Source organism: Rana temporaria, chromosome 9 (assembly GCF_905171775.1).
Source record: "Rana temporaria chromosome 9, aRanTem1.1, whole genome shotgun sequence".
Taxonomy (NCBI): Eukaryota; Metazoa; Chordata; class Amphibia; order Anura; family Ranidae; genus Rana; species Rana temporaria.
The window spans coordinates 62,526,915-62,552,853 of NC_053497.1; the positions used below are offsets into that span (position 1 = coordinate 62,526,915).

Sequence of the window (25,939 nt, forward strand, 5' to 3'; positions counted from 1 at the left end):
TCTAATATCCCTTTCACTCAGAGGCGGTGCGGGCATTAGCGGCAAAGCACCACTAGTTTTAGCGGCACTTTACTGCTGTTATAGCGGCGCTATTCGGCTGCGGCACACAGGGACACTGTGTGAATCGAGCGAGGGCGCCACTCACTCACACAGCGGGGAGGCATCCCAAGATCCAGGGACAAGGTAAGTAACTTTGACTGTGGCTACTGCGAGGCGATCCTGAGTCTGGCTCGGGATACCGCTTTTGGTACAGAGATCTTAGCCTGAGCCAGATTCGGAAATACCGCCATGGAGGTTAATTTGTTGCATTTTATGAAAAAATATATATATTAATTATTATTGTATTTTTTTCAAATACGTCTTACCATATCAATCTCTACAACTTTTTTTGTTGCATATTAAAATATATTTTCACCCATTTTTGCTCCTGGAAATATGAAACTTATGAAATCTGACTTCACTTTCTTGTTGTGACCTTCAATTGCAAGTTTAATGTCTCATACCCGGCACTACATTACAAAAATATTGTATTCCAGCTTGTGTCTGCTCTGTAGTTCATTGACCTTTGCAGTACGTTCCACATTGTGCCCTTCAGTGTACTGCTCTGACATATCGAAGCTCTATCATCAGACATCCAGAAAATAAATATGATGATGTTTTTTTATTAGTCAGCTAATGTAGCAGTCAATTGCTGCTCATGATGGTAATTAGTAGAATTAGCACCTAATTATGCTTTGTAATCATACCTGGCATGACATGATTTAACACCGACATCATTAGCTGATAATGTAAAGAGGTATTTACATAATATATTTTGTAAAAATCTTTGCATTTTGTATAGTTGTTTATAAAACCTAATATTAAAAGATTTTGGGCCGGATTCAGATACTTTGGAGTATTTTTAGGGGGGGGGGGCGTAACGTATCTCAGATACGTTACGCCGCCGTAAATTAGGGCGCAAGTTCCGTATTCAGAAAGAACTTGCGCCCTTAGTTACGACGTCGTAACGTATGTTGTCCGGCGTAAGCCCGCCTAATTCAAATGGGGATGATGTGGGCGTGTTTTATTTAAATGAATGGTGACCCATGCGCCGTTCGTGAAAAAATCCCAGTACGCATGCTCGAAATTACGCCGCAAATTGTCATTGCTTAGGCGTGACAGCCCTATTCGCGAACGACTTACGCAAACGACGTAAAATTTTCAAAACTCGACGCGGGAACGACGTCCATACTTAACATAGGATACACCTCATATAGCAGGGGTAACTTTACGCCGGAAAAAGCCTAACGTAAACGACGTAAAAAAATGCCCCGGGCGGACGTACGTTTCTGAATCGGCGTATCTACCTAATTAGCATATTTCTCGCGTAGATATACGGAAGCGCCATATAGCGGCCAGCGTAAATATGCAGCCTAAGATACGACGGTGTAAGACACTTACGCCGGTCGGATCTTAGGGAAATCTATGCGTAACTGATTCTATGAATCAGTGGCATAGATACGACGCCGCACACTCAGAGATACGACGGCGTATCTGGAGATACGCTGTTGTATCTCTTTTCTAAATCTAGCCCTTTGTATCATTTTTTAAACTATGTAGAACACATTCACACCTATGCATTTTAACATGGGCCCTGTAGGTCATGTTAACATAGGTTTGCCATGGTGCTAGTTCATATATGTGAAATGTATTGACTGAAAAAGTTAATGTCTGTTTTTTAAGCAACACATGGCAAAAGGCCTCTTGATGGGAATGCAACTGCATATCTGTTTTTGTTTTTGTGCAAATTTCAAACAAGTTTTCCAATAATTTTGGTGCAAATCCCAGACAAGAGTCTTGATTCAAAAGTAGTATTATTGTGCCTTTAATAAACAAGCATTTATGATTGGCATGTGTTTAGAAATGTCACCACCAGAAACTGAACATTAGTTTCTTATGAAAAAAAGGAAAATCAAATGTTTGTTGAAGAAATCATGAAATCTGGTCGGTACAGTATATACATATACAGTATTTAGTGGGGTTCAGCTTAAAGGGGTTGTAAAAGTTTGTTTTTTATTTTCTAAATAGGTTCCTTTAAGCTAGTGCATTGTTGGCTCACTTATCCTTTCCTTCGATTTCCCTTCTAAATGTTTTTTTTCTTTGTTTTCTTTGTCTGAATTTCTCACTTCCTGTTCCTCCTCAGTAAGCTGTTCAGTAAGCCGTTTTGGCTGACTAACCACCGCTCGGATGATGGTGGCAAGTTTACTGAGGAGAAACAGGAAGTGAAAAAAAATAGAAGGGAAACGGAAGAAAAAGGTAAGTGAACCAACAATGCACTAGCTTAAAGGAACCTATTTAGAAAAAAAAAAAAAAACTTTACAACCCCTTTAAAGTGTAACTCCACTTTTGTTATGAAACACCCCCCCCCCCCCAGGTGATCTATGTACATTATAAGGATTTTAACAACCCTTGTTGCAGATTCCTACCTTTTGTTATTCTGAAGAAATCCCTGTTTTCCTCTGTGCCTCTGTGCTCAGTAGGTCTAATGGGAGTGGTTTCATAAATATTAGTCAGCTGTGGAAGCTCCCTATAAATCCATACCAGACCCAACGAGTCTTGTATAGAATTTGGGGGATCCCAAGCATTATTTTTATGTGAAGTTCCCCTTAAAATGTATACCACACTAAAAGGACCTGGTATGATTTGGGGGGACCCTACATAATTTGATAGCATTATAAAACCCCGTTTATGCTATTTGGCTAATGCCAAACAGGCTGAAAGTCCAGCATTCAGACAAACACCTGACCAGCAGTGTTCAATTCAAACCAGTGTTTGGACCAAACCAGGAGCTAATATGTACTGGTTAGTCCTTTGTTTCTTCTTTCATGGTTATTTCTCTGCAAATATGTATAGTTTAAACAGCTCCAGTTATCTCCACAGTCAGGGCCGGCCCTATGATGGGACTGGGTGGCACCATGGGTACCAGGCAGCACTTTTAGGGGGGCAGCATACTGATGCCTGCCAGCCTGTTCTGCCAGCTCCGCTACCCAAATAAAATCAATGTCCTTTTTTCCCACAACTAGAGCTTTCTTTTGGTGATATTTGATCACCTCTGCGGTTTTTATTTTTTGTGCCATAAATATATATATTTTTTTACTTTTTGCTATAATAAATATCCCCAACATTTAGAAAAATAAACTATTTTCTTCAGTTTAGGCCAATATGTATTCTTCTACATATTTTTGGTACCAAAAAACCCCCACAATTAGCGTACATTGATTAGTTTGCGCAAAAGACATTGTGGCCGCCGGCAATTCACAGGTCCCTTTATACTCCTGGATACATGTATAGAGCCCATGGCAGGTCCTTTTTTTATGCCTATATGCATGTATAGAGCCATGACAGGCCCTCTTTATACATGTATAGAGCCATGACAGGCCCTCGTTATACTCCTTTATACATGTATAGAGCCATGACAGGTCCTCTTTATACTCCTATATACATTTATAGAGCCATGGCAGGTCCTCTTTATATTCCGATATACATTTATAGAGCCATGGCAGGTCCTCTTTATATTCCTTTACATGTAAAGAGTCTCAACAGGTCCTCTATATACATGTATAGAGCCATGACAGGTCCTCTTTATACTTCTTTATACATGTATAGAGCCATGACAGGTTCTCTTTATACATCTATAGAGCCATGACAGGCCCTCGTTATACTCATTTATACATGTATAGAGCCATGTCAAGTACTCTTTATAGTCCTATATACATTTATAGAGCCATGACAGGTCCTCTTGATATTCCTTTACATGTAAAGAGTAATGACAGGTCCTCTATATACATGTATAGAGCCATGACAGGTCCTCTATATACATGTATAGAGCCATGACAGGTCCTCTTTATACTCCTATACATGTATAGAGCAATGACAGGTCCTCTTTATACTCCTTTATACATGTATAGAGCCATGACGGGTCCCCTTTAGTTATCATGATATAAAATAATGAATGTGGGGGCCTTTTGGTTGGCGTGATTTTTTTTCTGGGGGGGGCAGCATTTCATTCTTGGTCCCAGGCAGCACAATGTCTTGGGCCGGCACTGTCCACAGTTGATACAATCTACAACTAAAATCAAAAATTCCTCAGGTTAGAAGTGCCATTTTGCAAGCAAGTGGACATTTTAGAATTGTACTCTCCCCTTATGATGTCAACACGTTGGTTTCGACCATTGTTTACATCTTTAGTGCCAACAGTTTATGGTCATTAGGTTCAAAATTACCCTTTTTTATCCATGCAGGGCAAAGAAAAATGGTCACTTAACAATCCTCCTTACCAACACTGTCACAGGGAGCTCAGACCACAATCCTGTGTATGCTCTGACAGGCCTGGAGCCTGTATAAGGCTTTCTTTCCCACTCCGGGCAGCAGAGTGGAGTAGCAAGGGAAGAGTGGTATTAATTAACACTTTTATTTTGAGCAAAGGAAAGTCTCACCTTATGCCCATACTGGCGAGACTACAAATCCCATGAGGCATTGCAAGGTTGACAGTTACAAGCATGACTCACACAAGCAGAGGTATGATGAGACTTGTAGTTTCGCAACAGCTGGAGGGCTGCCAGTTTGAGACCCCTGGCTTACTCCAAAATTTTTGATCCTAAACCAACTGAAGCTTTTTTCTATGCTTGATTGACAGGTCAATCATTGTGACATACATACTTTTCTATGGGCATAATTAAGTAATAATTGGGATTTCCAACCTTATCTAATTACTAACATTTAAGTCTATGGAGCCACAAATGCAGTAGGCTGCACCAAAAGAAGCTACTGCACCTGTTGCATGGATGTGAACAGACACCAAAGAGAAAAAATGTATTTCCTTTGTTATGCATTGCAGAATAACAGCAGATGCAGGGGATATTGCATTAGTGTGAATGGGGCTTTAAACAATCTCATATTGGAAAGTATCAGGTCTTTCAGCCCTGACCTTTGCTATTTTCGGATACAGCATGCACACATGAAGCATATTATGACTGTTTCTTCATCTGAGCAACATTGTAAACCGTCTGGCAGTCTGTGTTATTTGTAATTAGTAGGTCAAGCAGAGAGCTTGCTTCTGTAGTGAAGGCAGACTTCTAACACATATCAAATGTTTCCCATAACGTTCCCTCCTTGTCTCAGTTGTAATAGCAGCTTTTGTTTCTGGCTGTTGGATGTTGGTGCAGGACCAAAGTTCATCCAGGCTTCCAACAATAAATTCCAAGCAGAAAAAGGGGTTGCACATAGAATGTTCCTCAGTCTTTATAATTAACCACTTAAGGACCCCTTCACGCCGATATACGTCGGCAGAAGGGCATGGCTGGGCACAGGAACGTACCTGTACGTTGCCTTTAAGAGCTCAGCCGTGGGGTCGCAAGCGCGCCGGCAAGCTTGCGACCCGGTCCACATCTCCCTGACTGCGCCCGCGGGACCCGCTGACCCGATTGCCGCTGGTGTCCTGCGATCAGTCACAGGAGCTGAAAAACAGGGAGAGGTGTGTGTAAACACACCTTCCCCGTTCTTCTGTGTGGCAGTGACACTGATCATCTGTTCCCTGATATAGGGAACGACAATCAGTGACATTACACCTACAGCCACGCCCCCCTACAGTAAGAATCACTGCCTTAGGGCAGACTTAACCCTTTATCGCCCCCTAGTGGTTAACGCCTTCACTGCTATTGTCATTTTCACAGTAATCAGTGCATTTTTATAGCACTTTTCGCTGTGAAAATGACTATGGTCCCAAAAATTTGTCAAAAGTTTCCGATGTGTTCGCCATAATGTCGCAGTCATGAAAAAAAAAACGCTGATTGCCGCCATTACTAGTAAAACATTTTTATAAAAATGCCATAAAGCTATCCCCTATTTTGTAGACGCTATAAATTTTGTGCAAACCAATCGATAAACGCTTATTGCATTTTTTGTTTACCAAAAATAGATAGAAGAATACATATCGGCCTAAACTGAGGAAAAGAAGAGAAACCCTGTTCTCTTATTAAATATTATTTTAGTAATGAATATGACTTGCATTTTCATTATGTTTTGTTTAGGGATGAATGATATAATTCTAACTCCAAAGCTTCTAAAAAACATCTTACACAAATAAAAAGAAGTTCAAATGACATCTATAGACCTAGTCAATTTGTCTGTTCTGTCACAAAACCTGTATAGGCCATTAGGCTTTGGCTGCATTCATTGTGCCTCAGTAGGCTGAAAAATTACAGTAAATTGCTGCTTGACTACAGATTCCTACCCCGTATATCTTTCACTAGGTCATCATTTTATTTTATTGTGCAATAAAACACGCTGATATCATCTTTTAATCTATGAAGAAAAAAGGAAAAAAAAAGAAAGGAAAACCAGCCGATAGCTGCAGTTCATTCCTGTCAGCTGCAAAATTATAATAAACTCTGAATGACATTTGTTGGCCCAATCAAACTGGCATGCAGCAGCCACATTGGCTACTGTACCAGGGAAACAGATGGCCATAGAGTCTAGACAGTTTAACAGCTATCAGTATGAAGATGCAGTAAGCAAATCCTTGTTTTCCATTTTCAGTCTTCAGAACATTTTAATGAAATGAAAGAATTTTATTAAATATTGGAATAAATGATGCAGCTAGCTGCCACTAGGAAATACCCAGGGAACATTATTTTAAACCTGTCATAAAGAGAATAGTCAGCCTTTAAGAAAGAAGTCAGCAGTGGCAAGCTACATGTTGTATTCTTGACAAGTTTCTTTATAAACAAAATGAAAAGATAGGAGTGCCACTCTAGTTATTACAGTCCATAAAATATTTTATTCTACAACAAAATCCATTGCGTTGCTAGGGCTCAACACTCCCCTTTATTGGGGCTTGAAAAACAATAATCATAGTGTGAGGGATACCATCCTGGACTGTAGTTTGGGGCTCAAATAGGCATGTGCAGATCATGCAGGCACCTGGACAAATCCTATCTTTGTCCAGGCACCTGCATGACCTGAACATGCTCTGATTAAGGGATGAATGTGTTTTTTTTTTGCAGAATATTTTTTTTATGGACTGTACAAATTAGTGTGGTGCTCCCATCTTTTTTTTTTTTATTCCCTCTGTGGGTTCAGCAGGACACCACATGTATTGGGGAGCAGCTTCAAGGACTACACACTACAAAAAACATTACAAAACATCACCACAGGGTTTGGAGGATACAAATCTATACAAAAAAAATGTATATACAATTCTTGTCCATATAAAGACCCTTTTACATATTCCTAGTGACACAGAATAGATAAAAATGCATACACTGAACACTGTGACCCACAAACAGGTATTGTGGTGTTCCTTTGGCGAATAGGGATAGCCAACTGTAGCAAACCATGGGAATAGAGATTGATCTGCCATCACTCTCCGATATGTATTCTTCTACATATTTTTGATTAAAAAAATCGCAATAGGCGTTTATTGATCGGTTTGTGCAAAAGTTATAGCGTCTACAAAATAGGGGATGGTTTTATGGCATTTTTATTAATATTTTTTTTTACTAGTAATGGCGGCGATCAGCGATTTATATCGTGACTGCGACATTATGGCGGACACATAGGACACTGTTGACACATTTTTGGGACCATTGTCATTTTTACAGCGATCAGTGCTATAAGAATGCACTGATTACTGTGAAAATTACACTGGCAGTGAAGGGGTTACCCACTAGGTGGCGCTGTAGGGGTTAAGTGTGCCCTAGTGAGTGATACTTACTGTAGGGGGGATGGGCTACACGTGACAGTGATCACCGCTTCTGATTACAGGAAGCGGTGATCACTGTCATTGTCACCAGTCAGAGCGGGAAGATGCTTCTTTAAATCAGCTTCTCCCCATTCTTCCTTACCGTGAGGCCATCGCGGGTATCCCAGTGGTCGGGCTCATGGAGCTCGCGGCGGGCGCGTGTCCACAATGCCACGCTCTTAACCTCCCTGGCGGTATGATTCTGTCAGAAAAAAGGTGCTGAAAGCGGTACCATTATTTGCAAGGAAATTTGGCGTTTTATATTGTAGGTCTGTAATTTTTAGAAATAACTCACTTAAATCTGACCAAACAAGATTCTAATAGGCATCCCGGGTATGACATTTTTTTAAAAACAAAATTATAAATTATAATATAATAAATAATTATAAATAATTATAACAAATAATAATATAATTATAATAAAAATTATTCAATAATGTAATCAAATTAAAATCACTGAAATTTGCTCAGTTGCAGAATTGTTGCTGTCATTATTTTTTTTTTTTATGACGAATTTCCCCACAAATCGCTATCGCACAATTCTGCAAGTGATTATAATTTATTATCGCTGTTTTTTAGCTGATCTAAAACTATTTTTGACATAAAGGGACACTTTTGGTTGCTATGGACAATCTACAGTTTGCAGGGAGAAAGAAACGTTTTTATTATATAAAATGACATGCATGACACAGGACAGACCACTAGGGACAAGGGGGGTGTGTTTTTTTTACATACAGTACTGTAATCTATAAGATTACAGTATACTGTATGTAAAGTGTTTGTTTACGTTTTTAAATTTGGCGCCGTTCTCCGTCCCCGTGCGTCGTAACGTCGCAGGGAACGGAGATCGGCGTCACACGGAAGCACTATGTGAATCGAGCGAGGTCCCGCTCGCTCACACAGCGCGGTGGCATCGCTGGATCCAGGGACAAGGTAAGTAAAAAGTGCCTGTGGATTCAGCGAGGCGAGCCCGAGACTGACTCGGGGTTACCGATCGTAGCAGGAAAATCAAACCCCGAGTCAGTCTCGGGAAGACCGCCAGGGAGGTTAAAGGGGACGTATATATACGTTCTTCTGCCTGTCCGTGCCATGCTGCCGACGTATATAGTCGTGCGCTGGTCGGCAAGCAGTTAAAGTAACAGTATAAAAAAAATTGTTTTAGATAAAAGAAATAATAATAAAAAAAATGTAAGCGCCCGGTCCCCCTGTGCTTGTGTGCAAATGTGAATGCTAACATCAGAACAAGAGCAATAATTCTAGTGCCAGACCTCCTCTGCAACTCTAAACTGGTAACCTGTTAAAATTTATTAAACCTTTTTGGAGTTTAGAAGTCATTTTCTAGCAAAAAAATAGGGGAGAAGTGTCGGAATTGGCCCGGTTGGCAAGTGGTTAAAGAGGAACTGCAGTCTGCTCACATAATTTGTAATTAAAACATATTTGCCATTCTGAGTCTGGCTGCATCCATTTTAACTGTGTGCAGCTGAGGCTACTGCCTGTTCACTTCCTAGATTTACCCAGACACACAGAGGCACACCTCCAGCTCTGCAGCTCTCATTGGCCATCTTCAGAACTCCTCCCCCCTCCCTTCCTGGAAAACTTTCCAGAGAGTGAGAGAGAGAGCTGTGCATGATGTGATATGCCTAGGCTAATAACCAGACAAGAAACAGGAAGTGGGCTGTATAAGACATTTACTGGCAGAAAAAAATTATGTTTTACTATCCAAAGTTAAAACAACATGGGCAGAAGATTTATTAGATGAAAAAAATACTGAAGGTCCGCTTAAAGCTGTATGTGGTGTTACTCAACACTGTACAATGTTCATGGACAGTTTTGGAGACAGTGTACACTGTCAGCACCTATTTAGCTATGTAATTGATTTTTTTATTTTACAATGACCCTAGCTTTCATAAAGTAACATCACCCCAATATGATACATTTCAGTTAAAAAATGTATTTCAGGTAGATTTAGCAGCAACATGTTTTTTTCATCAAACGGTTAAATTCACTTTTAGCAACATGTTACATGTTACAGCCATATTTAGGGTGTACCCTTAAAAAGCACCTGCCCACACCTTCTGATCTACCCCCCGACCTTATTCTCACACTTGTAGTCACAACTTAAAAACAGTGCGGCTGTGTGGGACGCCACCCAAAGCAGGGCTCGAGTCCTGCGGGAACAACGCCCCTGCACTATTTTTACAGCAGGAACGCGCATTCCCTTTGCAGGACTAGCCGAGCCACCCGAGCCGATCAGAGTCCAATCAGAGTCCAGCCTGGCCTGTATGAGGTATGCGACACCCTCCTCCTCTGTGGCGTTGCTAGCGGGGGGCGGGAGTTGCACCCGGGTGACACCAAGGCAGAGGGGGGGGGGGGAGCGTGAAGAGATGACAGTGCGTGCAGTGTAGGCTTAACTGCGCCCGATGGCAGATGAACATTGCATGCACATCGGTACACAGTAACAGATCACTGCCAAAGTCAGACCCCGCACAGAGCTGCAGCGAGGTGCCGAGTGCTGGAACGATCCCTGCACTCCTACACTCAGCAAAGTAGATATCCATTCCACTGCACCCGACAGATTATTTCTAGTCCCCGCCTCTGACATGATGTCATTCAGAGGCTGGACAGGAAGAGAGAGAGGTACCGCGCGGGAATGTGCATGTTGCTGGCATTAGGTAAGTGAGCAGACTGTGGAAAATATATGTTGCAGTGACTCTTTTCCAGTGCACAGGACTTGTTAATGTTTAATTCAGCACAAGGAGTTAATGAATACTGCCATTGATCTCTAATGCAGTAGTGCCCAGTAGAAGTTAATTAACCCCCTTGTGCTGTATTAGTGGTCAGTGTCAGTCTTAATGAACCCATTCATGCTGCAATAAAAAGGGGTAACTAACACTGACCACTAATACAGCACAAGGGAGTTAATTAACACAGCCACTGGCCACTACTGCATTAGTGATCCATTGCAGTGTAAATTAACTCCTTGTGCTGCAGGGCTTTAAAAAAACATTAATGCCACTGACCATCAATGCCAGGGCTATTATTGTAGCTACTGCACCAATGCTTTGAATCATTGTAGAAATGGACACCAATGCTGACAATTATTTTTGCAGAAACTGACACTGTACTGGCAGCTATTATTGCTGAAAGGGGTACTGATCCGAATGGGGGGTTGTTATTTCCTGGGGAGTTCTAATTTTTTTCATATCATATTGTTAGTTAAATGTGCTAATTGCTTTATAGTTGTTAACGGCACTACTATTGGCATTATATGCAGTGTTATATGGGAAAAAATACAATGGGGGGGGTGACACCATTTCTTACCGCACCAGGTGACACCAACCCTAGTGACGCCCCACCCCTGGCTGTATACACCCCCCTACCACCCCTGGCTGTGTCTAACCCCCCTACCACCCCTACCTTTTTTTTTACCCCCTCCCTACCACCCTTGCCTGTGTTTAACGCCCCTCAATACCACTCCTGGCTGTGTTTAACCTACCACCCGTGGCTGTGTATAAACCCCCACCACCCCTGGCTGTGTCTGAACCCCACCATCACTGTTGCATGTAAATCTGACTTACTGATACATTTCATTTGGGTTTTAATTGCAATGATATAAAATAATTAATGTGGGGGCCTTTTGGTGGGCAATATTTTTTTTTTGGAGGGGGGGAGCACTTCATTCCTGGGCCCAGGCAGCACAATGTCTTGGGCCGTTCCTGATATATATATATATATATATATATATATATATATATATATATGTGTGTGTATATATATATATATATATATATATATATATATATATATATATATATATATATATATATGTGTGTATTTTTGAGGTGGGGAATCTTGGGTGAGTTCCCACACTTTTTTTCCCAGGACTTGACCCCTGACCCAAAGCCAATTATTCATTCACAGAGTTCTGTGAAGGAATGAACTACACATTCCATCTTCCACTGAGACAGAAGGCTTGTTGCTCTCAGTGAACTGTGAGGGTGCCGATGAGCGCTCTTGTAGTTCAGTGGCTTTTCACACAGCTTTCACACAGGAAACCTTTACAAGGGTACCTGTGCTGATCACAGGTACAATGCTCTGCAGGCTCCTGAGAAAAAAAAAAGTAGATGCACATTTTTTATGGTTATAGTGTCTACAAATGATAGGATATATACTGGAATTTTTATTTATTTTCTACTAGTATTAGCAACGATTAGTGACTTATAGCGGGAATGCGACATTGCGGCAGACATTCGGACATTAACTGACACTTTTGACACTTTTTGGGAACCAGCGACACAAATATAGTAAGCAGTGCTAAAAATATACACTGTCACTGTACTAATGACACCAGCTGGAAAGGGGTTTAACATCTACGGCAATAAAAGGGTTACATGTGTGCCTAGCCAATGTTTATGTGTACTTTCTGTGTTGCTTTTACTTTGTGAAGTAATAGATTTTGTTCCCTGCTTTTGTGGGAAAGAAAATCTATTACTTCCCCACTGACAGAACAGGGTCCTGCCTTGTTTACAGAGGCAGAGCCCTGTCCCATGTAAAGTCATGACATTCGCAGGGCGCCGGCAGTATTCTATTGGCTGGCACCCGGTGATCAACACATAGTTACATTGTTACATAGTTAGTCAGGTTGAAAAAAGATACAAGTCCATCCAGTTCAACCATAAAAAATAAATATCGTACAATCCCATATACCCAATTCTATACCCACAGTTGTGTTTAATCACAGCGCGGCAGGGTCGCTGGTGGCATGCCTATGTGCCCCCTACCCAAAAGAGTCAGATCACATACTAGATACGTGATCTGGCGAAGCCGAGTTGCCTTGTCGCCGTATATCTAGGGTATAGATTAAGCGTATATGAGGTTTTAGTGAATGAGTTTACCTACAGTATACTTTAAGTTTGTACTTATTGGAAGGGGGACTTTTATGCACTATATTTACCTATCCCATTTAGAAAAAGGTATCTAAATGTTCCTGTAAAAGTTCACAGCTTTCTTTGTTATTCTATTTACATTTTCTTTGAAGCAATGGTATTTGTAAGAGAAACCATTTCAGGCTAAAAATAGGCTTATCAGAGATTGCTGGTAGTAACTTTCAATTGGATTAGTGAACTGGATGCAAACTGTCCAATTAAAGTGTTTCTCCTTAAGAATAATATCATCTCATCCTCAGTTTTAGTAAAATCCTCAAATGTTTACATAGATCTTAAAATGTTATTATTTTTGTAATTAATGTATGCAGGTCATCTAAAATGTAAAAAAAACAGGTAGTGAGCACAAATCATAGTTGTATATTGCTGATTATTCATTGTGAAGCAATAAATGCAAAACACAATCTATTTTGATTGCAGACAAAGGATGTGTCAGATAATAAGTACATGCATCCTGAAACAGTGACAGTTCTGTAATACGTGTATCCTGCCTTCCTTTCAGAGATAACATCAGATATCTACAGGCTGCCATTACATGCTCAAAGAAAAGAATTAATGCTTAGATTACACAGAAGGGAAAGACACATTATATAAGCAGGCGATATGCACCGTCAGCAGTTTTTTTTTATAAAAGGAGAAACACATATTTGTTAAAAGTATTCTTTATGGTTGGTTACCTCAAAAGCAAAATCTAGAGGTCCTTTATGGGGACAATCCAGTTAAATTTGAAAATTGTGCATTCAGTAGCTTCTCAGTAGTTCTAATCTTCATCCTCCTGTAGCTCTAGCTTCTGAATGAGCTGCTGAGATGTTTGGTTCTTCTGTTATCCTCCCCCCAGTCATAACGTGACCTGAACTAAACCCAACACACCAATAATAATACAAAAATGGTGCGGAGTTCAACCCAAAAATTGAACTTCTGCTTTTCGGATCCCCCCCCCTCCGTTGTCACATTTGGCACCTTTCAGCTGGGAGCAGATACTTGTCTAATCCAGGTATTTGCTCCCACATCCGGGCATAGATCGCCACCGTGATCTACTCCATGTCCAGCCCCTCCTCCATCTTCCCTGCTGTCTTTTGGGAGACACACAGGTCCCAGAAGACAGCAGGGACCAGTGAGACTCGCAGGGACCAGTGAGACTCGCAGGGACCAGTGACACCAGCGCGACTCACGCATGCGCAGTAGGGAACCAGCAAGTGAAGCCTTGCGGCTTCACTTGCTGATTTCCTTACCGAAGATGGCAACACCTCCACCCGAGAGCCAAAGGACAGATCGACTTGGTATGCTCCTGGAGGGGAACCCATGCCGTTTTTTTTTTTATTTGGCCTGGAGTTCCCCCTCATGATTCATACCAAACACAGTGCCTGGCATTGGCGGGAATCCAAGTCAGATCCCCGTTCATTGAAAGTCGGACGTGTGTCAGCTTCAACACATTTTTCCTTTCCCGGTGAGCCAGCTTGGCGCTGGCTCCCGCGACAGGGCTTGTAGGTGGTCAATCTTTCCGATAAAAGCAGCGAGATTGACACAATATAGCGGTCACCTACTGTAAGTATAACATGTTTGTTATTTTAGAAAAACAAAAACTAAGGTTTTAATATCTTAAAAAGGGGAAGCAATCAAAACTAAAATTAAAATAGTCCTTCAAACTTCAGCAGCGCTAGAAGCTTTAAATTGTTGAATAAAAAAAAAAGTAGGATTGGATCCTGGTGAATCAGAGGATGCAAGTGTCTGTTTACCTGCTGTCTGATCGTTTTCTGAGGGTCGGACGGATGTTCGTTTGGCAGTGATCCCAGCCACTTCACACATATACAGAGGCTTTCATTGATCTGGAATCTGGTGAGTGCAATTCCTATAGGGAGTTTAAGCACTAGATGTGATAACGATCAAACGTTCAACACAGCTGATGAATCACTCATGAACTGCTACATACAAAGTTTTCTTTTGAACTTCGGTCCCATTTGGATTTACAGATCACTACTTTTTTTTTTTTATGCAACAATTAAAAACTTATAGCGCTGCTGAAGTTTGAAGTACTATTTTAACTTTAGTTTTGATTGCTTCCCCTTTTTGAAATGTTGGTTTATACCATAGCAGCTGCTCTCGCATTCCACTTGTTTATTTTCCTAAGTGCCAGATAAGTGATCTTTGAGAACTTCTGTGGTGTTAAGGCTTTAGTATCGCTTTATTAATAAGAATTGCGGTCATGCAATGCTAAACCCAAACATTTTTTTTTATACAGACAGGGCTTTCTTTTGGTGTTCTCTTTGTTTCTGTTATAACATTTTGTAAATAAGTATGTTTTCTTCTTCACCGATGTGCACTGATGCAGCTGCACTAAAGAGCACTGATAGGCGCACTGATGGGCAGACTTTATGGACAGACTTTATGGGCCCTGATAGGTGGAAATGATGGGCACTGATGTGCACTGATAGGCGGCGCTAATGGGCAATTATGAGCACTGATGGGCACTAATAGGTGGCAATGATGGGCACTGATAGATGGCACTGATGGGCGATGATCAGCACTGATGGGTGACACTGATGGGCAATAATAGGAGGCACTGATGAGGAGGCACTGACAGGCATCACTGATGAGCACTGATCGACACTCTGACGCACCCTCTGCTACGTCACTGGGTAAGCCCAGTCTTCCCCCTTCCTGGGCTTCCCCAGTGACGTAGCAGAGGGTGCGTCAGAGTGTGAGGGGTCACGTGGCAGGTGGCCCCGCCTCCCCTATATAAGAAATGTCACAGCTTCAGCCGCGTCATTCGCTGGGCTGTGTCCAGCGGTGAGAGGAGGTCGGCGATGCTGCACTCTTGATGGATGGATCTTCTCATCGCTGGACAGGAGATCACCCGCACCCATCGCTGGATACAGACAACGTTGGAGCAGGAAGCCGGGACCGAGAGTGGATTATCACCGCTGTATTTTTTAATTTATTTTTTATTAATAAAGGACTTTTTTCTACGGTGTGTGTGTGTGTTTTTTCCAACTATTTACACTTCCTTCGTGAAATGGTAGGGGTACAATGTACACCATTACCAATTCACATAGGGGGGGGGCAGGATCTGGGGGTCCCCTTTGTTAAAGGGGTCTTCCAGATTCTGATAAGCCCCCCGCCCACAGACCCCCACAACCACCGGGCAAGGGTTGTGGGATGAGGCCCTTGTCCCCATCAACATGGGGACATCCTCCCCATGTTGAGGACATGTGGCCTGGTAGGGTTCAGGAGAGGGGGGGCCGCACTCTGTCCCCCCCCTCTTTTCTGTGGCCGGCCAGGTTAACATGCTCGGATAAGGGGTCTGGTGTGAATTTTTGGAGGAACTCCACGCCATTTTTTTTTAAAATTTGGGGTGGAGTTCCCCTTAAAATCCACACCAGACCTGAAGGTTCTGGAATAGATATTTGGGGGGAACCCCACGTCATTTTTTTTTAAATTGACGGCAGAAGGGCTGAAGGGCCTGGTAATGGAATTTGGGGGGACCCCCATGCTATTTTTTACTGGAAACATGCGCTATTTCACATGCTAACTTTACACCCCCCCTAGGTACGAAATTTAAAGTAATATTTCACTTTTATTGTTTCACTTTTAGCATTATTAAATTCACTGCTCCCGAAAAAACTTCAGTTTTTAAAACTTCTTTTTGCATTGATACATGTCCCCTGGGAAAGGACCCAGGTCCCCAAACACTTTTTTAGGACAATAACTTGCATATTAGCCTTTAAAATTAGCAATTTAGATTTCAAATGTTCGAGTCCCATAGACTTTAACGGGGTTCTAAAGTTCACACGAACATTTTGTGTGTTCGCAAGTTCTGGTGCGAACCGAACAGGGGGGTGTTCGGCTCATCCCTAGTTCTAACCCTATTTTATCAAAACTTGAAATCGTATGGCTGGAGTTCCATTTTAAATAGAGCGTCCTGTAATAACCCCTGGCTTAGACCATGATACAACATTAACACTTCTAAACAAATGCAAATTATATTCTAGCTATTTCTCCTGGGATAATCTAAGTTTTGCAAGAAAGTACAGTTGTTCTGGCATTATATTGAGGGAGTGAAAAGAAGTAATTGTGTTTATTATATGTGAAGGACTTTGTTCTCTGGGCAAAATGAGCCGCAGATGATTAGAAGGTGGAGGAACTCTGAGAAACGCTATGTACAGCTGAATTCTAATTTTCTTTTACATGCAGAGCTGGAACCACAGGTCATCCGTCTAGCTAAAAACAAACAATTGCTAGCATTTTACCCAATCTACTGTACATACTTATGACTGTATTTTAATATGAAAATATGGTGATTAGAAAATATGATGGCAATCCACTTTTAACAGAAGGTTTAAAAGTAATTTTCAAAACAACAGGAGATTTAATTTATCACATTCTCTGAGCGGCTTAAAGACACGACATTTAAATACAAATGAATTGTACTTTCATAAATCTCCTCTTCACAGTCCTGCTTTGACAGAATTTTAGCATTAATGTCACCACATTGATCTTTGTACTATGTTTGAAAATGTGTCACATGTGTGTTAAAAAAGTAACCTTAAAAATAACCCTAGGTTTTCTGTACAATTCTAATCATCCCTGAATTCCTTAAAGGTACTCTGCAGTTTTCTTATACTGTATATTACATGCGATCTGAGTAATTAAAAGATAATATTGTCAGTGTGACCTCATTTTTTTTTTTTAAATGACACCTGTGGACGTTTTATTAATGTTTTTTTGCATGGGAGAAACCGTATATTTGTATTTGTATGCACACTCTTCTTCTTGTTTAGTAGCGCTTCACAATTACCAAGTTATAGGGACCATTGGGAAAATTGTTGTCCTGCATATTAAAACTAGTTTAGCATATCCTGAAACAGGCTTTGCAAGCCCAATAGTATAGTCCAGTAAATTGCCCATTTAAAACATCTATTATATAGAGTATATTTAAGTGCAATGTCTAGTAACCACTAACATTTTTTTTTGTTCAACCCAGTGGGCTGGATGAAAAAAAAACTGAAGTGCTCAGGGGAGCTTGCTGTACTAAGTAAGCAATGTTAATACAGTGATCTCCCCACTGAGCTATTGTGTTGTGACATGCCCCCACCACCAGAACACACCAGTCAGTGTTCACAGCCATTGGCTGCCAGTGCTGATTAGATGCTGGTTTTCCAGCATGCCTGTTCGACAGAATCCGACTTTTGTCTAGCAGGCTAGCATACACATGGGCTGAAAGTCGGCTGGTTTCTGTGGAACCGGTCCACAATCAACCCGTGTATACAGGGCTTAAGATCTTACAAAGTAGTGTGGTTTAATGCATCAGATCATGTCTAATGCAGGAATCAGAAAACAGGAGTAATAATCAATTTGTTTTAGGGAAACCAAAGTCAAGTCCCCTGGCTACCGTATGACCCCTTTCACACTGGCACCGCTCTGTTTCAGTGGTAAAGCACCACTAGTTTTAGGTAAAGCACAGCTAGTTTTAGCTTTACCGTCATTTTAGCAGCGCTTTACCGTCATTTTAGTAGCGCATTTAACTGCCGCTAGCGGCCAAAGAAAGGGATATATGCACCCGCAAAGTGCCACTGCGCTTTGCAGGTGCCTTGGCAGCAGTGGCCATTCATTTCAATAGCAGGGGCGGTGGAGTAGCGGTGTATACGCCGCTCCGAAATCGCTCCAAAGGTGCTACTTGCAGGACTTTTTCTAATGTCCTGCAAACGTACCACTCCAATGTGAAAGCACTCGGCTCTCACACTGGGGCTGCATGCAAGGCATTTTTTTTAGGCACTTTACATGCGCTATGTTTAGCAATATAGCGCCTGAAAAACGCCTCCAGTGTGAAAGGCTCTAAATGTGAGCCAAGTATTAGTTGTCATTTCTTTGTTCTGTAGGCAGGAACAATTTACACTTTTTAAGTGCCACTGTTTGCAACAGATATTGCACACTAAAGTAGAAATATGGCTTCCTGTTAAAAAAAATTGGTTTTAGAGCACATTGTGCCTGCTTGCGCTACAATGGGATAAGAAGATATAAAGGGGTGTGACTATCATCATTGTCACTGCTCACTTACAAGCCTGCATCTTGCCAGCCAGAAGCTGGTTATACCTAATCCTGCCCACTGCTTTCTGGGCGTACAGCACTGCCTCCATTGTTTAAACCCTGCCACTGTGAGCTGCAGTGTCTGGGCAGAGGTGTGTGTGTGAAACACAAATAAACAAGGATTTGGGCCAGTCAGGGAAAGTAAAAGCAGTATTTTATTTGTATTTTTTTAAATTTTGAGGTTTGTGCAATTGATAATAACTGAATTGGGGACTTAAACAGACTGTCAAACAGGTGCCTTTAGTTAAAGTAATGGATCATAGCTGGAAGTATCTGGAAGTAAAAAAACAAGCTACCGTATTTATTGCGGTATAGCACGCTCCCGCGTATACCGCGCACCCCTAAAGTTGCCCCGAATCCTGTGGAAAAAAGTTTTTTTGTACTTACATTTTTGGTGTCTTGCGCGGCGTCCATCGGCGGCCTCGTCGGGTCCGGCGTCCGTCTGCGGCTTCGGGTGTCCTCTTCGTCGGGTCAGGCGTCCTTCTGCGGCGTCCTCGCGTCCTCCCCGCTCGTTTCCCGCGCCGAGTTTGAATACTGTGCCGACATATACAGAGCGCAGTACACTCGTGTATTTTCGGCAATGCTCGGCTACACTCGCGCTGACGTCCTGTACGTCCAGGACGTCAGCGCGGGAGGAGCCGAGACTGCCCGACAATACACGAGTGTACTGCGCTCGGTATATGTTGGCGCAGTATTCAAACTCGGCGGGTATCGGCGTATACCACGCACTCACGATTTTTGGCAAAAAAAGTGTGCGGTATACGCCGATAAATACGGTAATTATGAGCTGTTTTCGAGATCTGTCATCAATTATGTAATGTAAGGGCCTACCTTATTGCATATAGAGTGATTGACTAGATAGGTGTTTCCTCCTATTATATAAATGTGGTAAATCTAAAGGAGATTGATAGTGTATGGTCATCTTTATACACCTAAAATTACTAGTTTAACTTTTAGTGCCATTTATTAGTAACGGCACACCAAACACAGAAGCAAACACACATTTTGGCATGTGTAAAAATGAGGGGCAAATGTGGCAAATGCTGTGAGCGGCGATTGACAGCTGAGTGTTTCTGTCCACTTCCTCCAATGTACTTGTGTAAAGATGGCCATGCACTATGCAATCTGATTGTATATATAGTGAGAAGGGTGATCACTAGTTGATTGCATTTCATTTAAAAAACGTGCAGCTGGGTGGATGATGCAGGGCGTGTGCTAATGAGGTCAGCTGGTCAACTCCTTCCTGTATCATGTCTTTCAGTCTGTAAGGACGTAAGACAGAAGCAATAGATATGTATACAATCATGGATGGAGGACAGTAAGGTAGGTGTCTGTAGATTTTATGGAAAGCGTTGATATTTTTGCAAAAAAAGTACATAAATGCTTTATTGGTTCATAGGGGAGCTGGAATTTAGAAGAAAAAAAAGGTGAACTTAGCCTTTAGGTAAGCCTCTTCTGGGTGCAGCTACCCCAAGCCCCCCCCCCCTATACCATCAACAAAAAAAATATATTTTGCAGCTTACCAGTCCTTAGATATGGTGGCATCTGGTGATTCTACCAGTAACACACTTCCTATCCTAGATGAACAACTGCTCTCTGTACTGTATCTGTAAAAGAGCAATGCTGTCATTATAGGACAGATAGTATAACAGGACTTCAATAGGCATGTGCATTTCGTTTCGTTCCGAATCGAAATTCGGACAAATTTTTCATTATTCGGACATTCGGATGCATACGAATTCCCGAATTGCAATATTAATGAATTTACCGAATCCGAACGAACGTTTTCGATTCCGAATCGAAAACCCGCGGACGAAATTCGATCGGAATTTGAATTTTTTTTTTCGAATTCCGATCGAATTTCGTCCGCGGGTTTTCGATTTGGAATTCGATTTTTTTTTTTTTTTTTTCGAATTCCGATCAAATTTCGAAATTATATTCGAAAAGAGACTATTAGTTGTCGAATCCGGTCGAAATACTTTCGAATTCGACCGGATTTTTCGAAATTCGGTCGAAAAACGTAACGAAAGTTCCGAAAACGAATTTAACACATGTAACGAACCTAACTTAACGAAATTAATTAAATAACGAATTAAAACGAAACGAAATTTTCCCTTTTGCACATGCCTAGACTTCAACCTCCTTCCCCCTTCTCTTCTACATAATATAAGGGGGGGATTTTCTGTACTGTTAACACATTTATTGACAAAATTGTTTGATATAATACTGTGGAAAGCACAAAACAACACTGGATTTCTGACAGGACCAACAGGGATTTTTTTTTGTACTTAGAAAACAGATACAATAAAACACTTCCAATCGTATTTTTAAGAGACAAAGGGAACAAAACATAGAAGCTACTTGTTAGGCTTAACATTTAGGTTAAACTTGTGCAAATGACAGCAATTTATCTAGCATTTTTTCGTTGCTTGAAATAAAGAATATTTTAACAAAAAGTAGAATGAGCATGTTTATTGTTACTTAGAAAATTTGTTTATTCCTGTAGGTCCTCCAGAGACCACATTCTTGGATGACACTCCACCTTGAGAATACCTGGGAACCAGCATCTGCAAAGCCTTCTACATCCTAGCCAACATTTGAGATTGGAATAAGTTTAGGCATCTGCACCATGTGACCATAGGAAAGCAAGATGAAAGTCTGAAGTTATGTCATGATGGCTGGAGTCCTGCCGACATAAGATAAGACGTCACATGTAGCCACCTCCCAAGACCCTGAAACTAGTAAGTAGTCACCTAAAAATAACAATATGTATGCACTATATAGCTATGTATGACTTTATTTAAAGGGTATGCTGTAATTAGACAAGATGGGGCACAAGTTAAAGAGGTTGTAAAGGTTTGTTTTTATTTCCTAAATAGGTTTCTATTTTATTTTATTATTTTATGCCTTTTTGTTATATGTGGCTGAGACAAGGCTAGAATCTTCATGAATGCAAATATAACTTCTGGGAGCCTACAGATCAGAGATTTTCTTCAAAGAAAAATCGGAGTATATTTATAAATCAGTGAATGTTACATTCATCAAATATTCACTGCAGGGTAATCTTCTTGGTGTGTTTGTTTAAATTAAAGGGAATGATTTTCACAGGAATGCAGGAAACTGCCATTCTCATACCAAATACAATTGTTTCAAATTTCCTAAAATATTAAAGACATGGAAATTCATAAAATAAATGAAAGTAAGGTTCTGTTGCTTGATTTAGTAAGATGGTTAACTATGTTAATTTTTTTGTATAATGCCTCTACACCTGATTGGGTTGCCAGGGAATGGGAATTTTCACATGAAGTGAATGTTCATAAAGGCCCGGATTCACGTAGCACTTACGCCGGCGTATCTCAAGATACGCCGTGTAAGTGTAAATGTGCGCCGTCGTATCTGTGTGCCGCGCCCACAGAACTAGATACGCCTGAAAATAGGCTTCCTACGACCGACGCAAGTTTCCTACGCCGTCGTATCGTGGGCGCATATTTACGCTGGCCTCAAGGGGCGCTCCCATTGATTTACGATTCGAATATGCAAATGAGTGAGATACGCCGATTCACAAACGTACTTGCGCCCGGCGCATTAATATACACGGTTTACGTAAGGCTTACGTCCGGTGTATAGTTATTCCCCATCTATGAGGCGCAACTCATGCAAAGGTATGAACCAGGGAACAGCCGTCGTATTTTACGTTGTTTACGTAGTAGTACGTGAATAGGGCTGGGCGTAGGTTACGTTCACGTCGTAGGCAGTGATTCGACGTATCTTAGGGAGTATTTTCGACGTGATTCTGAGCATGCGCACTGGGATGCGTCCACGGGACGGCGCATGCGCTGTTAGTTCGGCCCATCATTTGCATGGGGTCACGCTTCATTTAAATGGATCACGCCCACTTCCACCTACTTTAAATTAGGCTGGCTTACGCCTACAAATTTACGTTACGCTGGCGCAACACTGGGAGCATTTGCTTTGTGAATTCCATGCTTGCCTCTCTGCGTTGCGTAGGCGTAGCGTAAAAGAGATACGCTACGGCGGCATATATATATGTGCCGATGTATGTGAATCCGGGCCAAAATGTTTAGGTTATTTTTCTTTTCCTTTTAATTTTTGAATTATTCACAAAAGATTATCAAATACTTTAAAAATGTAGCTTAAATCTGCCCCCACATTTGTAGGAGTTATCTAAGAAATCTGTACCTAGGGGGAATGCCATTTTATTGTTACTGACCAAAGTCAGAATTTCACTAATGAATTTCCTGTCAGACATTTTAGTTTATTGATTCAAACTTGCCAGAAGTAGAAGGCTGCATTTGGTATTTTAGTCTGAATTCAAGAAAAATGGCCAAGTACACATAGGGAATGCATTTGTTCAGTTCTACCTGTCAAGGGATTTAATTGTGTTCAGCCAGTCTTGTGATCTATGAACACCTGTCAGGTTGTTGACCTAAATTTTTCAACTACTGTTAAACAAACAACTTGGTCACAAACCTCCCTTCAGTTTTTGATTGGATGATGAAGAAAAAGCAGCACACTGATGACTGATGATATCATCACTCTTTTTTAATGTGATCATGCTGAAACTCTGGATTGACCAGTCTATGTTAAGAAGTAGAGCCCTAGTTGGCTCATAGCACTGCACGTTCCCTCTCACAGTGTAGGGGTATTTGACAATTAGATTAAATGGGGTTAAAACCAGCACCTATTCGGATATGTAGAATTTATGTAAAATACATTTCATTATTTTTAATAAATACATACTTTACATCGCAATTTAATACCTGTTTGGGGGTTTATTGGCAGTGTTGCTAATTAAGGGAGCACATGGGTTTAAATACATAGGCCCAGATCTACAAAGAAATTACGCCGGCGTATCTATTGATACGCCGCGTGATTTCTACGATGCCCCGTCGTATCTTTGTTTTGTATCCACAAAACAAGATACGACTGACTGTGGGCTCGATCCGACTGGCGTACGTCTTAGTACGCCGTTGGATCTTAGGTGTATATTTACGCTGGCCGCTAGGTGGCGTTTCCGTTAAGTTTCCGCGTGGAGTATGCAAATGAGCTAGATACGGCGATCCACAAACGTACGTCCGACCGGCGCATTTTTTACGTCGTTTCCTTAAGGCTTTTTTTGGCGTAACATTACCCCTGAGTCTATGAGGCGTACGCAATGTTAAGTATGGACGTCGGGCCAGCGTAGAATTTTCCGGCGTTTACGTCGTTTGCGTAAAACGTTCGCAAATAGGGCTTTGCATAAATTACGTTCACGTTAAAAGCATTGACTATTTGCGGCGTGATTTCGACCATGCGCACTGGGATACCCCCACGGACGGCGCATGCGCCGTTAAAAAAAACGTCATTTACGTGGGGTCAATAGGAATTACCATACAACACACCCACATCTTATCTATTTGAATTGCGCGCCCTTACGCCGACACAGTTACACTACGCCGCCGTAACTTACGGCGCAAAATCTTTGTGGATACGGAAAATATGCTGTAAGTTATGGTGGCGTAGTGTATCTGAGCTACGCTACGCCAGACTTAAAGATGCACCGAGGTACGTGGATCTGGGCCATAGTGTAAGAATAACATAAAATGTAGCTATCCAATTTAGAAAATTGGTTGTATAGTAACCAAGATGACTGTTGCAGCTAAATCTAAAACTCACCAAAAAAAGATCACCAGATTCTGATTGGTTTATCTAGGCAGCCTCTTCTTTTTTGTTCTTTAAGACTTAAGCATAGCAATACAAGTATTTTGTGAAATAGATCTTTTTTAAATACTAGTAAATTATTCTTTCTCTGGTCACGTGACTGCTTACACACAGATGGATCTGGCAGACTTATTTAAATGAAAAGGTCATGTCTTCTGTCCAACACGCACCTGCTCTATTTACTATGATGTTGGTCGGGTAGACAACAGCACTTAATATACACACAGACTCTGTTGACCAATAGCCAAATGAAAAGTTCACAACGTAATTGTCACATGAAATATCAGTATATTGAAGACGAAAGTTGTTTTTTGCTGCTTTTAAAGGTCATGAAGACAGTAAATGAAAAAGACTTGTGTTTGATATTGGAACACAAAATATAGATATCTGAAAAGTGTTCATACTATTTTGTATAGTCAATAATAGTGATTGGATAGTCAATAATGATTCCTCCAGGTTATACACTATATACTCAGTGATGAACATAATAAAAGCAGCTCTAAGTGCAAAGGCAGTTACAGTTCACAACTGAAACACAAACATTGTAATTGTTTGGTTTTATTAACCCTTCTGGACTCAGAGGTCATTGAAGATAGATATGAATAAACAGATTTAACTAGACATTGACAGTATTAAAGTGTTTCACATTCTGGATAGAGTAAGGAAGAGTTAAAATCTATGTGAGTTTTTTTTTTTTTTGCTAGATTTTTTTTTTGCTAAATATCCCATAGGGGATATTTTTATCCACTTCCAGTCCCATAGTCAAAACTGAAAAATGTGAGGGAATCCCGGGGTGTCCCCCTTTATTCCTGTTGTGATATGAACCCAAAATTTGGGATTTTCTTTCAGTTTCAGCAATAATAATAAACAGGACAAAAAAAGAGGGTGAATCTCACTATTTGGTTGTCAGGACCCAGATTGCCTGCTGGTGGCACTAAGGTTACCAGACTTAAAGGGCACAGTTCTGATGGCCACTAACGGCTGTCTTCCAGCAGTCAGCAGATTCTAGTAATTGTGTCTTCGATAGGTGTTGTGTGCATTAATAAACTTTATTTGAATTATATGCAGCTACATATCAGCTACACTGAACTTGTCATCCCCACTGCCATTGGAAACCTGCAATCAGTATCCCTTATACAGGGCACAGATAGCAATAAAAATGTACAGGTATTCTAATCCCTCTCCACTCGGTCCAACACTTTAAAAAACAGTTTTGCCTTTAGTTACGCTTTTAACAAACGTTTGATTATAGCTGTCAAAGTGATCACATATTTAGGAACCACAAAAACTGTCAGCCAGGCTTGCCAGTAACTAGCTATGCAAAGTGCTACTGGTAGCTGTCAAGATATGAGGTTTAATAAAGCAGAAGTAAACCCCAGTTTTAAAAATACACTGGCATGTTAGGTTTTTT

General features: G+C 41.1%; 1 protein-coding gene across 1 annotated transcript in view; it reads left to right on the top strand.

Annotated features, from left to right (window-relative positions):
- LOC120913597 (5-hydroxytryptamine receptor 2A-like) overlaps positions 1 to 25,939 on the top strand; it is a 646,166-nt gene that overhangs the window by 194,729 nt on the left and 425,498 nt on the right. Inside the window, exon 2 of the mRNA XM_040323663.1 lies at positions 21,314 to 21,548. The gene's annotated coding sequence lies outside the window, so the exon portion shown is untranslated. The remainder of the gene's footprint in view (positions 1 to 21,313; positions 21,549 to 25,939) is intronic.